This window comes from Lissotriton vulgaris, chromosome 3_1, assembly GCF_964263255.1.
Source record: "Lissotriton vulgaris chromosome 3_1, aLisVul1.2, whole genome shotgun sequence".
Taxonomy (NCBI): domain Eukaryota; kingdom Metazoa; phylum Chordata; class Amphibia; order Caudata; family Salamandridae; genus Lissotriton; species Lissotriton vulgaris.
The window spans coordinates 1,860,458,758-1,860,476,644 of NC_141689.1; positions in this window are offsets into that span (position 1 = coordinate 1,860,458,758).

Sequence of the window (17,887 nt, forward strand, 5' to 3'; positions counted from 1 at the left end):
ATGCAAACGGGCCTCACAACTACGTCTGGGGCTTTAATGCCCAGGACAGAAGGGGCCCCTCCTAGGGGTTTAGCAGCTACAGTGGAAGTGGGCCTCTTCCCCCATTCCTTGCAGCGCTACACATGCCTGCTAGCCCCAGGGGAGAGACATCCCTTCCCTGGGCTTCGCAGTGCTGCAACGTAGATGTGAGGCCTAAGACAGGGAAATACTTTTGCGAGGCCCCAGGTTGGTGGGCTGAGCGCGGGGCCCTGAGCAGCTACCCATGCCTAGCTTCGGCCCTTACGGCACCCATTGCACACTGGTCCCCACAGAGGTGTTTGTCTGGGTTTATACAGATTTAAAACACTGTGGGACCTGGTCCGGTCCTCGGGTACAGTGCAACAACAGCAGTAGTCACAAATTCTCTTCCGCTTTCAACTGGCAATCAGCTGCGATACAGGCGCAGCATTTCACAGATTCCCTCCTAGGCCGGACTAGCCATACAGCTCACTGGGAAATTTGTGGTGCATTGTGAAATACAGGCCACCATCTAGAGGCATTCTCAACCTCTTAAAATCTAAAACACTATTCTACTATTGACACAAACATAGTTTGCTGATGTGGATAAATAAATCTCTTGGGGCTGGATTTACAAACATTTTGCGCCTGGTTAGCGCCACTTTTGTGAAACTAATAAGCACAAATTTGCAATGGGAAGTAGCCTAAACGTAACACAAAGCAGCGCAAAGCACAGCTTTGTGTTACTTAGCACAAAGGGGTGGTAAATGGGTGGTACATGGGCGTTCCCATGCAGGTCCCCATGCCTTTTGACCCCAAACCCTATCTACAAATAATAGTAAACAAGGTTTCACCCCAAAAGTTAACTCCATTTAAAAGGAGGCATTAAAAGGAGAAATGTTTATATTTCTCCTTGCTTTTCTGACTTTGCATGAGTGCTGTGCTGTGAAGCACACATACAAAGTAGGAAAAGGATTTAAACTTGTCTAGCCATAGTATTATGTACCGGAAGGGTACCTTTCTTGTACAAAACCTATGGCAGACTCAGGCACGCACCCTCGCGATATGGCACTAAGGTGTGTGCATGGTGCACAGCAGCGGAAATCAGCACCGGTGCTAGGGAGAGCAGAGAGACATATCTCTATGGATATGGTGCTCTCCTGCTCCCTCCCTGTCACTCAACACAACGCAGCATCTTTTGCTTGGCTGACAGTTTTGAAAATCTGCCCCTTGGATACCAAATACTAATGTTGCGAAAGGTAGAGTCAGACTAGCAGGTATTCACAAAACAGCTATGATTTTAATTCCAGTCCTGCTTACTTAAACCAGAGAACTGGTACAGCATAACAGAAACAATTGAAGCTTACCTCCCAGGAAGATAAAAAAACACCAGCAGCAGCAGCAATCCAACCCTTGCTCACAGATACAGAATAAGCAGAACATGGGCAAGAACAATGTAAACTTCTTTCACCGTGGTACCCAAGGCCAGGCAGCACATTGTCAACGACGACTCTCCTTTTAAAGGCTCTGTCCAATGTGTGTGGTTTGTGGGCTCTCAGCTCTGCATCTTTCACCTCAGGCACTGGATGGAGTGCACGGGCAACCATTAAGCATGCCTTCTGCCAAGCCAAATTAATTTCTGAAAAGCGACACTGCAGCAGCTTCGCACTGACATTTCTACTCTTGCCACCTCTTTCCTTTCATTCACCCTGCCTCTCTCAATTTTTACCCATTTTTCTCTCCCTCTGTCTCGCTTTCTTCTTTCTCCATCTTATTCTCTTCCTCGATGACCAAGTGATGAAGAGTCTTCTTACTTTTGTTTGGGGTAAATGCTTTCTTTTGGCACTGATTGCCTGGAAAAAAATCTGGTAACCTTAAAAAGGGGATGTCATTGGTATGACTCAGCCGCATAATTTTCTCGAAGATAAACATGTATAAACTGCAGGAAAACATACTTTTTCTGTTAAACAATTTTTACTTTTATCAAAATGATCTTGAATTTCTCATCCTGTGCTTTTATTTTTGTATTCATTGAAAACATAATCCTCTTTTATCAAGAACATTGTTTTATTTTGTTTTGAAGTCAGAGGCACAACAGGGTTGTTGCAGGGTGACGAGTGCCTGATACACCACTGCACTCTACCAGCTCAGCTCCGTCTGGGATGGAGGTCACAGGATCCAGATGGATTGTGCAGAGGAGAAAAGTTTCCATTAAATCCATCAAAGTTGCTTAGGAACGGCTCGGGTATTGCAAAGAGCAACATCCAGTTCTGGGAAGCGCTGGTGAACCAGACGATTTACCTCTGTGACTATATTATGTACAGTGATCTGAGATCACAGAGGGGGTGGTCAACCATTTTAGGATCCCTGGTAGCACTTGTAATATGACAGAAGAGGCTGCAGATTCTTAAGGGCCCTCTTCTGTGATATATATAGTGCTGGTGCTCATATGGCCTGGCTCTACATTAAGAGGGTGTTCTAATGAGGTAAACACTTTGGGCCTGATTCACAAAGGTAAACGTACACGTTTGTTCAAGTTTATTCCTTTTTGGTTTTCACAAAACTTCAATTTAAAAGTAACTTTACTACTGCTGAGACTCCGCACTCGAGATGCAGAACCCAGCAAATAAAAAGATAGGCTGTCCTGCGTTTTTATGTGAGTTCGCCGCCCCGACTGGAAAGCCTCTACAGTCGTAAAGTTACTAATAAATATCAGTTTTGTGAATACCGGACAACAGTAAACTTACACAAACGTGTAAGGTTACCTTTGTAAATCAGGTCCTTCTCTTCTGCACCTCTGCTGTATTATGGACATGGAGTTGGTCATGAAGTGCACTGATTGTGCACAACAAAAAGATGGTGCACACCCCAGACATCCCACTACAGGCAAGTGCAGTCACTACACACTTCTGCAGAAGGATCTCTGTCCCTCCTTTGAAGTGTAGGTAGGTGACCTCTGCACCATGAAAGACAGAGTGGGGGCTTCAAGCAGTCGCACCGTCTTTCACTAAAGCACTGCCCCAGGGCACTAGTCCAGCGTGGCTAATATAAATCTTTCCTTATGACACCAACCCAGAAAAAACCTACATCATTTTAAACAAATCTATGTCGGTGGGGCCCATTACACCGTATACACACATTCATTCAGTTTACTGGACCAAATGCCAAGGAAAATGAGCTGCTGGACAACGGGGTACCTTATTAGAAAATTATATACCTTAACTTAGAATCCTGACTGTTTCAAACATCAAGGTACTCCACTATTCGGTCGATGGACCAACTAGTAAAATCAGTTGATGGTGATTAAGTCCAGCTCAATCACAATGGAAACCTTTAAACATTTTATGGATCACAATTTATTTCAAAGAACAATAGACTTGTTTAAAGTTAGAATATAATTTTATCTAAAAAGTTGTTTATTAAGCAAATACATTGAAATATCATTAAGCATTTACGTAAAGTTTAGAGAATAGAAACGGAAAATACTCATTACCTTTGGCCATAGGGCGATGATAAGAAGGTTCACCAGGAAAGAAGGATGAACCGCAGATCACAGGATAGGACTCCCAAAGCTGACTGACTGTCCCACTAACCTCCTCATACACAATTTCCTCCCGAGGCAACTCCGCAACAATCTTGTTCCTTCCCCAATCAAAGTTCGAAGTCCAAAATAACAGTCTCTCTCAACATCAGGATAGAAGAAGCAATAATACACAATGTAAGAGTAGACTATCTTATACCCTATTCTCTGGCTTGCTACACTTAAAAGTTGCAATCTTTAAAGGCAAAAATCATGCAAATTGGTCCATTGGCGGAGTGGTGATGGTCCCCTCATCGGCCTCCTTGTTCGAATTGGTTTGCAGACAATAACGCATACAGTAGTTCTCATGATCCACAATGTCCAAAGGTAATTAAGCTTGTTAATGTATTTTGTAACAAACTCTGATGGTCACAAACTAGTTCATCCTCTGTAGCTCCATTCTCCCATCCGTTCCCATGCATACATGCTGAACTCTTGCCACAACTCTTGCTGCAGGTGAGGCTGGCCTTGACATTTCTCACTCCGGGCACAGGCCGCATACATGTGACTGGAGCATTCACTCTGCTCATGCTCGGGGGCCATTTTGTTCAGTGCAATCAATCTCGTCCTTTTTCACTGGTCATTTTCGAAGCACGGCCTAGCAGGCTCGAACGAAACTAGTATAAGTACAAACACAACAGAAACTAGACATGAAAAATAAGCCTTTCTGTTTACCACCCGCCGTTCTAAAGACCTGTGTTAGGTATTACTTAGCAGAAGTGACATTTAAATCCATTTTACTTACCCTCTGCATTCTTTGCCACGGTGCAATTTTACTACGCAGCACAAATCATGCAATTTACTCTATTTACTACACAAATCACAGTACTAATGTTATTTTGCTTTACATTTATAAATAAATAAAATGTTGCAATGCCAGCAAGTTGTCCACGTGTAATGTTTAATAAAAGGTGCATTTGTTGATTAGTTCATGCGTTTCAAATGGTTAGTATCATTAAAGTTATGGGGTCAATAACTTCCATGGGGTACAAAAAATATTTTGTTTCCCCTGCTCCATCAGCAGCAACGAGTTTGCACTTGACCTGGAGACAGCACATTAGTAGTAATTGGGAGCTGTGTGTGCTCATCCCATCAATTTGAAGATGCACAATGGAGCAAACAAGCACAGTGCACCCTCTTTATAATACAGCCTGTGGTGCACAACATGTCAGTCCCTCAGCACCATGGTGCTGCCTAAAACTGACAGGATTCTATTTAACATCACAAAGTAGGAAAAAATGTCTTAGCACCAGAATGTAAATAAATGTGAAGGCATTATGGATCTTAAATCTGTAGTATACTCTGCATTAGATCTTTTGTAACATTTGAGAGTGATTGAAAACTGGACAAGTTTTCATGTAGTCCCATTATTTTCATAATGCTTCAATCTAAATTTCCTCATACATAGTGACGGGCACGATGGAACATTCATTGTTTTGATGCAAAAAAGGCAGCAATGGGGTGAGGGTTATGCGGTTATGTTTCAAAGTGCACATACAGCAGTCTGTTGGCACAATTCACAAAAAAAACTGCAATTGACGGGAGGAGATTGTCGCTTCCACTCGGGCATAATATACTGAGGTTTTTGAACTCACAAACATTCACAGAAGTTGTCAAAAAAGGTTCGCCAGGTGCAGGTTTTCAATCATAGTTCTGGGAAGGTCATGCGACCGTCCGTTGAGATCCTATTGCCACTGTGCAGGGTTCTTCTTAGTAAAGGAATCTGCACAGTGCAAACAGGATTCCCTGCACAATCACACACTTAAATTGTTTTCCTTTGCAGTGGAAAATATTTTACTCAATGGAGAAAACACTTCCACTACACGCCAATCAAGAGTAAGAGTGGGGTGAGCAATTCCCCTTCCCACCCTGGAAAGGGATTTCCACTAGCCTTTAGTTGGAGTAAAAAATCGTATGGTTTCCATGATGGAATGGAGAATGATAGGAGTTTGTAAATGTGTACTAATTTCCAAGGCAAACCACCTTATAAGTGGGATTTATGGGTGAAAAGAACTCCACAATCATGGCAGAGATATCTACACCTGTTAATGGATATAAACCTGTCTGGAATCCCTTTGTGAATTCCCTGGACCTAATTACATAGGGGTCACTTTTTCCCTGTCTACACCGAGGCGCACCTTCAAACAGGTATGTCATGTGCACACAGGGTAAGTGTGCCCTATTAGCTTGAATGTGCTGACCTCAGGGCAGCTGCGGAGTTACGCCGACCTGGAGACAGAGCATTCAAATGGAATATGAGGTGGCTGCTTTAAAGCCGCTCTGTGTTTCACATTGCAGCCTGCACGCACCTGCACTTTAATGGGTGGTTAGAGATCGCCTTGCAGGCGGGTGTAGTGAGTGACTGCACCCGCCTGCAAGGGGGTGTCTGGGGGTTCCAGAGGACTCCCTAGACCCCTTCCTGAGGGTTGCCATCAGGGGGTGCAACCGGACAGATTCTTTACCTCTGCGTACGCGTCCATAATACGGCGAGGGTGCAGAGGTAATGAAATTCCCTAATTTTCACTGGGCCACATCTCCATGCAAATGAGGGATTTTAAATCTTTAGGCACTGCCCTAGATAACAGATGTAGGGTCTCATTCAGGCTTTAGTGTACAGGCACTCCACACAAATTGCAAGATGCCACCATGTTACAAGTGCTATTGATTATAATGCACTTGATGGAACAGTCGCCATGTTTGTGACAGAATACCCAGACTGTCCAACTCTAAATAAGGCCCTTAACCTAAAAATTACAAATTAAGACAGTGGATAATAGTGTAGATTTACATCCCAGGCTATTGTGGGGAATTAGAGAACACATACCAGAGATGGGCTTCAAGATTACAGGACAAGCCCTTATTATTTTCAAGGTCTGAGCATCTCAACACTATTTAGACCCAGCAAAAGTGGGCCTTGCTCCTCTGAGGACAGATATGCGTGCAGCAGCTGCATCCTTGGCCGCCACAAGTAAGCAAGGAGGGGTGGTGGGGCGGGAGTGGCAGGGGGAGGTGGACAGAAGGCAGAATAGGTATTATTTATTTATTTAATTATACCTATTCCGTAGTCTGTCAACTTCCCCCCACTTCCACCCTGCCCCCCCCTGACCTGTCCCTGCACCCCACTGCACGTACCTGTGCTGGCCATCACTGAGCAGCTGGCTTAGTTACAGGCAGTAAAACAAATGTACTCTCCCCTCCCATCCTAGAAAGAGACTCACTGAAACTAGATGTATCTTTAAAGTATCCTGTATTACACAGGCAGTTTTACCCACAGACACCATTTCAACCTGTACACTAGTATACCAGAATTTTCCTGCACCCACAGGGGCTCTGTTTACAGTGTGTCCACTTTTGTGTTCAGAAAATTGGATGATTATTGGCCTTTTTTTCATTAGGGTCATCTATAACTTCCCTGCCGCAAAGAGTGGGAAAATCAAACTCGAGTTTCTCAGAGTCATCGTAGGGGGAATGTATCTAAAATGTAAAATACAAAGCACATTCTGTCAATGATTCTCATCCTAGGGTATATTCCTGTTTTATGTGCCCTCATCTTAGTTACTTTACCAACTTTTAAAATATCCACAAGTTCTAGGATTTTATTGGCTCGTCTTCAACTTACTAAGGGAATGGGTGGGGTTAATTTTCCCAATCTCAGACGATATCATTCGACTTTCACCCTAAAACAAATTTGGACTGTTTTGTCTGATTCCACTGTTCCACCATGTACAGCATGGAGTTCCTTTTCCTTTCATCCTGCTACCCGTATTACTTTGCCTCCGAAACGCCTTTCCTCTCCTACTCTCATTCACACCAGGGCTCTCACTATCTCCTTGTGTGCCTTAATCTTCCTCCGGCTGATCGCTCCCCATGCACCCAGATCTGGTACAATAAACATTTTAGGATAAATAATCGCGCTTTATTTTGGAAGGAATGGATTGATAAAAGCATTATCACCCCTCAACATTTGATGAAGGATGGGTCTTTTATGTCATTTTCTGAACTTCAAACTTTCTATGCTATTTCTTCTCTATACGTTTCTCACCAACTCTTACTTAAAGATGCTCTTACTCGTTTCTACTTTCAGGGAAACCCCTATTGTTACACCAGAACAATCGACCCCTCTCTCTATTGATTCTATAGATTTTTCTACCCAATTTAAAGCTACCACCATCTATAAGATACTATCTCATTCCCCCATGACTAGAACTAAATCCAGTTTGGTACTCTTATGGGAAAAAGATTTAGACCTTGACCTCCCTCTCTATACCTGGGTATATCAAAAATTCATACCACCTCTCATTCTGCAAGCACCACACAGACCTTATACTACTTTTACAATAGATTATTTTTTACCCCTAGTCATCTTTACAGATTTAAATAATTGGATTCCCCTAAATGACTGGGTTTAGGCAAAGGCATGAAACCATGGATAACCTAACAGCATTGCAAGTTATAACCGAAAAATACATTAAGGTCCGGGGAGGGAGAGTCTATGCAGCCTTCATAGACTTCTGCACAGCATTTGATAAAGTAGATCGTCCTTTGCCATGGAGGAAATTATCGGACCTTGGCATGCCGACCACCCTTCTGGAGCTAGTCCGGGCTCTCCATTCTGATACTTGGTGTAGAGTCTTGATGGGAGGGGAAAGAGGTCTATCCCAAGCAATTACTGCAGCTAATGGTTTAAAACAAGGTTGTTAATTGGCCCCTTTATTATTTTCCCTGTAAATATCCGACCTCCCCTATGCCCTGTCTACATGTGAAGGTATTGCCCCTGTATTAGGGGGTAAATCGATAGTCTGTCTGCTTTATGCAGACGATATATTAATTCTGGACCTAACACCAAGGGGACTAAATATTCGTCTGCAGGCATTACATGAATACGCAGAGGTCCATTACTTGAAGATAAATGTGTCAAAAAGTAAAGTAATGTGTATGACGGGAAGGAAAAAGCCGAATTATGGGAGTTGTTTGGTTTGTAGGCGGACAAAAATTGGAAGTGGTAAAATCTTATGTCTTCTTAGGAAAAACAATAGTTGGTAATTTAAGTGATAAGGCTCACATAGCAAATAATACTTGGAAAGCAATGGCACAAGGCAAAAGTTTAATCTCCCTCTATAGATCTACAGGCAGAAGACACTTTGCTTTTTTGCTAGAGGTTTTCCGTGCTAAAATTCCAGCTACCTTACTGTATGGCATTGAATTACTTGATCTAGGAAAATGTTTTTTTTTAAATACAACGGAAGGCAACATTTTGCGGTATTTAACCACAGTTGATACAGCCTGTTCTGTGGCCGCTCTTAGGTTGGAATTTGGCCAGCGTAGTAGTTGGGTTCAGAGCCTTGCAGGGATAGTGCAATGGGTTTCTAGCATCGCAAAGGGAGAACCCGGTACCTTAAGATATCTTATTCAAAAATAATTATTAGGAACCTTAAAAGAGCATTCTCTAATTGTAAAAACTTTTAGAATTGCAGCTGATCTTTTGCAATTGGATGAATCTGTACTCTTTACATTATCTTCTTATCAGTTAAAGGCCACTCTGAAACTGGCCTCTTGGAAATTAAGCTTTAATATGGATAGGGAAGCCCGTATCACAAAGAAATGTGTTTTGTTCGGACTATTGACTCTTGCCTGATAAGAAAAGTACAACCTTATGTTCCTTGGAATCTCCCTCATGGAGTACACCGTTTTTGGTTCTTATTGAGGCAGGATCTTCTTCCTCTGAATAATGTATTGTCTAGATGGTATGGTTCTTCAGCTATGTGTAATCTTTGTAATAATTCAACTCAGGATGTCACTCATGTGCTTTTTGTCTGCCCGGCTCTACTTCTACATCGGCGTAAGTGGATGAGACCAATTTGCCAACAATTAACTATTCTGTCAGCTACCCCATTCATAGACGCCATATATAACCCACTAAATGAAATGTTTTGCCATAGAATTTTTAACTTTTTAAAAAGCTTTTTAGAAATATATTAGATGTTTATAAAATGTTTTCTCTGTATTTTATATTGCGATTGCATGAAAATGTATACTTTATCTTTTGTCATTTTTTTATGTGGATCTCATCTGAGTTTCAAAATCATAACTAAAATAAATTGAATTGAAATTAAATTGGTTAAATCCTTTTGGTCATGTATCTGGTTGAAATTAAATAATATTTTATCGTCTAATGTCCCCTTTCATATTAAGTTTTTCTGGGTAGCTTTTCCCCCGCCTGGGAAACTCACAGTAATGCTATTAACTTATTTTTGCCCATCGCGCTTCAGATCATTACCACTAATTGGAAGGACACCTCAAAAAATTTCGTACCAAGCCTGGTCGAATTTGCTGTGTTATCATCACAGATTGGACCAAGCTTTTGCTACCACTACTGCTTTGTTGATTAAAAGAGATTTATTATAGTTGCCACTAACTACCTTTCTTTCCAGAAGCCCGGACTGATTCCGCTTGATACATTCTAAAATGTTTTCACCATATACCTAATCTTTTTGAAAATTGAATTTGCTTGCATTACTTCCAGGACTCTTCCTTTCTTTCTCCTTTATCTTCTTCTCCTCTCTTTTTTTTCTTTCTTCCTCTCTCTTTCCCTCTCTCTGTTTTCTCTTTTTTCTTAAAACCTTTTAAAGTGCATTTAATCTTAGTACAGTTTTTATTCATGAGGATATTGTTATGATATTGTTTTCCATATCATGCTTTGCTTTTATTCATTTCCTCTCGCTACCGGACTTTGTATTGATGTTTTACATTGTTTATTATCTTAATAAAGCATTCTAAACTTAAAAATTATTCCCAAGTTTGGGAGAAGGCTTTTTTGGGTGATGGGGTCCAAGAAGGATTCAGAAAAGGGGGTGGTGATGAACAGAGTGTCTGAATTAAGCAGACCACTCTTACCCAGTCCAAAGATCAGGGCTTGATCCATCACCGTTATTTATCTCACTGCACCATCCCAGCTCAGAACCTGGCTATATGCAAATCAGTCTGTCCCTGGCCCAGTGCATCATGGGAACAGGGCAGACTAAACTACCAAGCCAATTCTTCACCAGAAAGGAGACAAGCTACCGGGGACCGGTTTCTGGCATTTCAGCCGTCTTCGGCCCGGCTTGCTTGAATCCTGATGGTGCAGTGAGAAAGGGACTCATGTCTGAGTATACCCTGCCACACCTATCGTGGCCAAAAACGATTCAGAAAAGGGGGTGGTGATGAACAGAGTGTCTGAATAAGGCAGACCACTCTTACCCAGTCCAAAGATCAGGGCTTGATCCATCACCGTTATTTATCTCACTGCACCATCCCAGCTCAGAACCTGGCTATATGCAAATCAGTCTGTCCCTGGCCCAGTGCAAGAAGGGGCAGTACTTTGGTCACTTAAATTCCTTGGCTTGCCATGGAGGGTATAGGGGCAATTTGAGGGGGTGGGCTTAGAGCCTAGCACTATTTGCTGAGCAGAACTTGCCTATCCTCCACCTAAAACCTGGAGAGGCCACCAATGCTGCTGAAAGTGTCCTGGAAATGTTTTTAAAAAACCTGAATGGACATGTAAATCCTCAACACAAGCTGGAAACCCTCTCTGCACAGGGGTTTCAGTTTCCTCTTGTGCTCAACATTTGATATTGACTCATCACTGGGAGCCCGTGGGAAGACAGCCTATATTGTGTGGGATATGGTGTCACTGCTGGATGTATGACATTACAACGCATACTATTACAACGCATGCTTTTACAACACAATTTTTACAACGCAAGTTCCATTACAGCGCATTACTTTACAACACATACCTTTACAACGCAATATCGTAAAAATAATGTAAAAGTACTATTACAACGAATACCTTTATAACGCATACCCTTACAATGCAGTATACATCGTAATTTTTTTTTTTTAATTTGTACAATAAAACCTGGCACGGGATGCAGGGAAAATAGTTGTTTTGGGTGGGGAAGTGTTTTAAAACGTGGAAAGAAACGGGACATTAATTTACCTGAAATGAAGGCTTTTTAAAAAAATGAATGCTCGAGTATGAAAATTAATACTCGGGTATTATTAAAAAATACTCATCTTAAAAAAAATATTGAATTAAGGATATAATGACTATTCATAAATTTCAATGAAAAAAATAAAGCAGTTTTACAATTGATTTTCCGTAATAACGATCTATTTACAAACACATAGCAGCCATTTTAAATAGTGTAGCTGCAAAAATTGTCCTACCACTCTTTTCATTAAACTAACAACACACCACTGACAACAAAATGGATGCCAAAACTGAATATCATAGTTAAATAACACTATTTTTTCCTTAGATATTAATTACATGTTTCCACATTAAAATAAAGGTTTAAATAAGCGATAAATAATGCAGTGTTTAGCGAAAATTAAGAGCACACTGACAGAAACTTATAAATACGAGCTAGACACCATTTTGAAATCAGTTGATTATCAACTCCCAGAGTGTGCAGACGCCCAAAGCTGACCTCTCTGACCTATACACCTAGCGACGACCCAGAGAAATAGCAAAGCTGATATTTTCACACTGCCAAGTAAGTTTTAAAACAAATAGCATAAGTAGTTAGTGTTAAGCTTTCAAACTATGAATTAATACTAAAACAATTGTTTTAATAAATCACAGATACAGCAAAATTGTCAGTTTCGTGAAAGCATTTATGAACGTGACAACCAATTCTTGACACATATGTAAGTAACTACAAATGTTTGAAAACAGTTTAACAATTGTTTTTAAAGTAGCAGCTTTACGCAAATAGTTAAAAATTTGGGACATAAATGATAAAGATAAGAAGGTACAATAAACAATATATTTTATTAATGCAAAGAGTTTGAAACAAGTCAAGTTACACAGCATTACTCCTTTAATTTAGAAATATAAATGTATGTAAAAAGAGTGTGATAAGAGCCATTCGAGTTAATAAATTAAAAAATTAATCAAATGTCAAATGTATTTTTTAAACAGCAAAATATTAACAATTCCGAAACGGAATAAAAGCATTCCAACAGCGTTTTGAAAATAGATCCAATCTCACTTTCAACTATATTAACAAGTTAGATATTTAAATTATTCAATAATATTCCTAAAATTATGAAAGACTAAGAAAAGCTTCTAATACAAACTCATTTAAAACCATTTTTACAGACCTACATAAAAAACGCAACAAAACAGGACTTTCTTGTTTGAATAATCAAAGAACAACATTTTAAAAAGTAAATATTGTTTTATAAATTTTTTGGGAAAAGTAAACCAAAAGGGAAATTGAGGTATAGTATTTGGCCATTATTTAGTATTCTAAGTCCAGGAAGGTGCAGCAGTAGGGAAAGAGTAAGATAATATAGAGCCACCATTTTCTATTCTAACTCCTAAAAAGTACAACAGTAGAGAAAATGTGGAAACGTGTAGAATCAAAATTTAATTTTCTAAATCCTGAAAGGTGCAGCAGAAGAGAAAATGAAAAATAGATTGGTGTACATCTTTAGTATTGTAGCTTCAGAATGGTGCAGCAGTAAGAAAAATGTTGGTTAGTGTAGAGGTGCCATTTTCTATTTTAACCCCAGGAAGAATCAGCTGTAGATATCTGAAAAGCTTCAAAACAGAAATACAGTCATTTGAAATGTTGCTAAATTAATTAAAACAAACAATAAAAAAATCTACTTTTTTCCATTTATGCATAATCCCAACAAACATAGCAACAAAAACCAAAGGAAAGTCAACAGCAAGATCCCATTACAACGAAAAGAGAAATAGACAAGACTAAAAAGGTAAAGCAAATTCCAATGCAACATTTGTAAACAAAACAAATAACAAAACTTGAGTATTATTACTCGAGTAAATTGCAGCATTGGTGTAAGTGAAGGATATCGCCAAATTAAAAATTATGAATCTTATTCCAAAAAGATGCAATAGAATGTAAAATGTGTAACAGCTGTAGGTGCAAAATTTACCAATGTAATGCAAAAAAGGATAAACAGTAGGGTAAGTGAATGATACTGAAAAACCCAACAAAACTATTCAAATTCCAGGACGTTGCAACAGTGGTGAAAGAGTGTGATAAAGTAAAGGTACCATTTTCAATTCAAAATCCATGTGGATGCAGTTGGAAAGAAATGAAAATCTTTTGCACAGAAATCCAAACATCTGAAATTAAAAAAAAAATGTAAACAAACTATAAAAAAATGTAATGTTTTCATTATTTGCAGATTCTCCCAGGAACCAACCAAATAAAAGCAAAGAAAACTGGACACCAAGAAAAAAGCTTCCAAAAAAAGGAAAGAAGACAAGACTTAAAAGGTAAATCAGATCAGAATACAACAGAAATAAAGCAATTAAATAACAATACTTGAGTATTGTTACTCGAAGACATTATAACATCTGTGTAAGTGAGGGATAGAGTAAATTTGAAATTTGGATTCTAAGTCAAAGAAGGTGCAAAAGTATTGAAAATACAACAGTATTGATACAACAGTTGCTAAATCAAAAGCTTAGGCACAGTAAAACAGTCATGTAACATATTATAAAAACATTTAAAAAAGCAAAAACTAATTATTATGATTTCTTTGTTTACAGAATATCAAAGACCCAACCAAATAAAAGTCAAGCAAACTGTACATCTCCAACACATTTCCAAGAAAAAGAAAAAAAGACAATACTAAAAAGGTAAATCAGATCAGAATGCAACACAGTTATTCCAAACCCAAAAAAATAATATTCTAAGTCCAGGAAGGTGCATCAGTATTGAAAGTGTGAGATAGTGTAGGGGCTAGATTTACTAATCTAACTTCAGGAAGGAACAGCAGTATGGAAAGAGTGGGATAGTGTAGGAGCAAGATGTATGAAACTTACACCATGAAAGTGAAGTAGTAGGGAAAGAGTGAGATAGTGTATTTGCCAGATTTATTTTCTAAAAACCAGAAAGGTACAGCAGTATAGGAAGTGTGGGATAGTGTAGTGGCTAGATTTACAATTCTAACTCCAGGAAGGTGCAGTTGTAGAGAAAGTGTGGGATAGTGATGGAGCAAGATTTACTATTCTAACTCCAGGAAGGTGCACCGGTAGGGAAAGTGTGGGATAGTGTAGAAGCAAGATTTACAATTCTACCTCAAGAAAGGTGCAACTGTAGCGAACGTGTGAGATAATGTAAGGGCAAGATTTATAATGAAAAATCCAATAAGGTGCACCAGCAGGGAAAGTGTGGGATAGTGTAGGGGCTAGATTTACTATTCTAACTACAGAAAGATACATTAGTAGGGAAAGTGTGGGGTAGAGTAGAAGCAAAATTTACAATTCTAAATCAAGTAAGGTGCAACTGTAAGGAAAGTGTGGGATAATGTAGTGGCAAGATTTACTATTCAAAGTCCAAGAAGGTGAACCAGCACGGAAAGTGTGGGATAATGTAGGGGCTATATTTACTATTCTAACTCCAGGAAGGAGCAGTTGTAGAGAAAGTGTGGGATAGTGTAGGGGCAAGATTTACTATCCTAACTCCAGAAAGGTGCACCAGTAGGGAAAGTGTGGGATAGTGAAGGAGCAAGATTTACTATTAAAACTTCAGAAAGGTTCAGCTGAAGAGAAAGTGTGAGATACTGTAGGGGCTAGATTTACTTTTCAACTCCAGAAATGTACATCAGTAGAAAAAGTGTGAGTTACTGTAGGGGCCAGATTCACTATTCAAACTCCAGGAAGGTGCAGCAGTAGGGAAAGTGTGGGGTAGTGTAGGGGCTAGATTTACTATTCTAACTCCAGGAAGGTGCAGTTGTAGTAAAAGTGTGGGATAGTGTTGGAGCAAGATTTACTAATCATACTCCAAGAAGTTGCAGCAGTAGGGAAAGTGTTGGATACTTTAGAGGCTATATTTACTATTCTAACTCCAGGAAGGTGCAATTGTAGGGAAAGTGTGGGATAGTGTAGGGTCAAGATTTACTATTCTAAGTCCAGGAAGGTGCAGTTATAGGGAAAGTGTGGGATAGAGTAGGGTCAAGGTTTACTAATCAAACTCCAGGAAGGTGCAGCAGTAGGGAAAGTGTGGGATAGTGTAGAGGCTATATTTACTATTCAAACTCCAGGAAGGTGCAGCATTAGAGAAAATGTTAAATACAAGAGGGGCAAAATTAACTTTCCAAACTCCAGAATTATGCTTTAGTCGTGAAAAGATTAGTTAATGTAAGGGTTTTTTTTTCAAATCTAAATCAAGGAAGAAACATCAGATGCAAAATCATAAGCTTAGGCACAGTAATACAGTCATTTACATATTATTAAAATCATTTAAAAATGCAATAACTAATTCTTCTTTGTTTACAGAATATCAAAGAACCAACAAAATAAAAGCCAAGCAAACTGTACAACACTAACACATTTTCCAGAAATAGAAAATAGACAAGACTAAAAAGGTAAATCAGATAAGAATGCAACACTGTTATACCAAACAAAACAACTTACTATTCAAAGTCCTGGAAGGTTCAGCAGTAGGGAAAGTGTGGGATAGTGTAGGGGCCAGATTTACTATTCTAACTCCTGGAAGTTGCAATTGTATGGACAGTGTGGGATAGTGTAGGGTCAAGATGTACTATTCTAACTCCAGGAAGGTGCAGTTGTAGGGAAAGTGTGGGATAGTGTAGAGGCCAGATTAACTATTCTAACTCCAGGAAGATGCAGCAGTAGGGAAAGTGAGGGATAGTGTTGAGGCTAGATTTACTATTCTAACTCCAGGAAGGTGCAGCAGTAGGGAAAGTGAGGGATTGTGTAGGGGCTAGATTTACTATTCTAACTCCTGGAAGTTGCAATTGTATGGAAAGTGTGGGAAAGTGTAGGGTCAAGATGTACTATTCTAACTCCAGGAAGGTGCAGTTGTAGGGAAAGTGTGGGATAGTGTAGAGGCCAGATTAACTATTCTAACTCCAGGAAGATGCAGCAGTAGGGAAAGTGAGGGATAGTGTTGAGGCTAGGTTTACTATTCTAACTCCAGGAAGGTGCAGTTGTAGGAAAAGTGTGGGATAGTGTAGGTGCGAGATTTGCTATTCTAACTCCAGGAAGATGCAGCAGTAGGGAAAGTGTGGGATAGTGTAGGGGCTAGATTTACTATTCTAGCTCCAAGAAGGTGAAGCTGTAGGGAAAGTGTGGGATAGTGTACTTGAACACTTGAAGAAAAACTACACTTCCCAGCAAGCCAGAGGCGAACCCGGGCTGAGAGGTCAGCGGGGTGCTCCCACACCATCTTTGACTATTTAATGGCGCTCCCGCGAGTGCTTGGGCTGACGAGTCCGTGGCTGAAGCACCCGCATGCCATGAGAGGCACTTCACCTGATGAACATTTTGGCAGCCCTCAGCAAACCTTTAATATTGGCTGTATTCTCTACTGAAGACGGTAAAGAAACCAGAAACACACGCTGTGTCTAGAGATCAGTACTTCCTACACTAACTCTAGCGAAAAACTTGAACACTTGAAGAAAAACTATACTTCCCAGCAAGCCAGAGGCGAACCCGGGCTGAGAGGTCAGCGGGGTGCTCCCACACCATCTTTGACTATTTAATGGCGCTTCCGCGAGTGCTTGGGCTGACGAGTCTGTGGCTGAAGCACCCGCATGCCATGAGAGGCACTTCACCTGATGAACATTTTGGCAGCCCTCAGCAAACCTTTAATATTGGCTGTATTCTCTACTGAAGACGGTAAAGAAACCTGAAACACACGCTGTGTCTAGAGATTAGTACTTCCTGCGCTAACTCTAGCGAAAAACTTGAACACTTGAAGAAAAACTACACTTCCCAGCAAGCCATAGGCGAACCCAGGCTGAGAGGTCAGCGGGGTGCTCCCACACCATCTTTGACTATTTAATGGCGCTCCCGCGAGTGCTTGGGCTGACGAGTCCGTGGCTGAAGCACCCGCATGCCATGAGAGGCACTTCACCTGATGAACATTTTGGCAGCCCTCAGCAAACCTTTAATATTGGCTGTATTCTCTACTGAAGACGGTAAAGAAACCAGAAACACACGCTGTGTCTAGAGATCAGTACTTCCTGCGCTAACTCTAGCGAAAAACTTGAACACTTGAAGAAAAACTACACTTCCCAGCAAGCCAGAGGCGAACCCGGGCTGAGAGGTCAGCGGGGTGCTCCCACACCATCTTTGACTATTTAATGGCGCTCCCGCGAGTGCTTGGGCTGACGAGTCCGTGGCTGAAGCACCCGCATGCCATGAGAGGCACTTCACCTGATGAACATTTTGGCAGCCCTCAGCAAACCTTTAATATTGGCTGTATTCTCTACTGAAGACGGTAAAGAAACCAGAAACACACGCTGTGTCTAGAGATC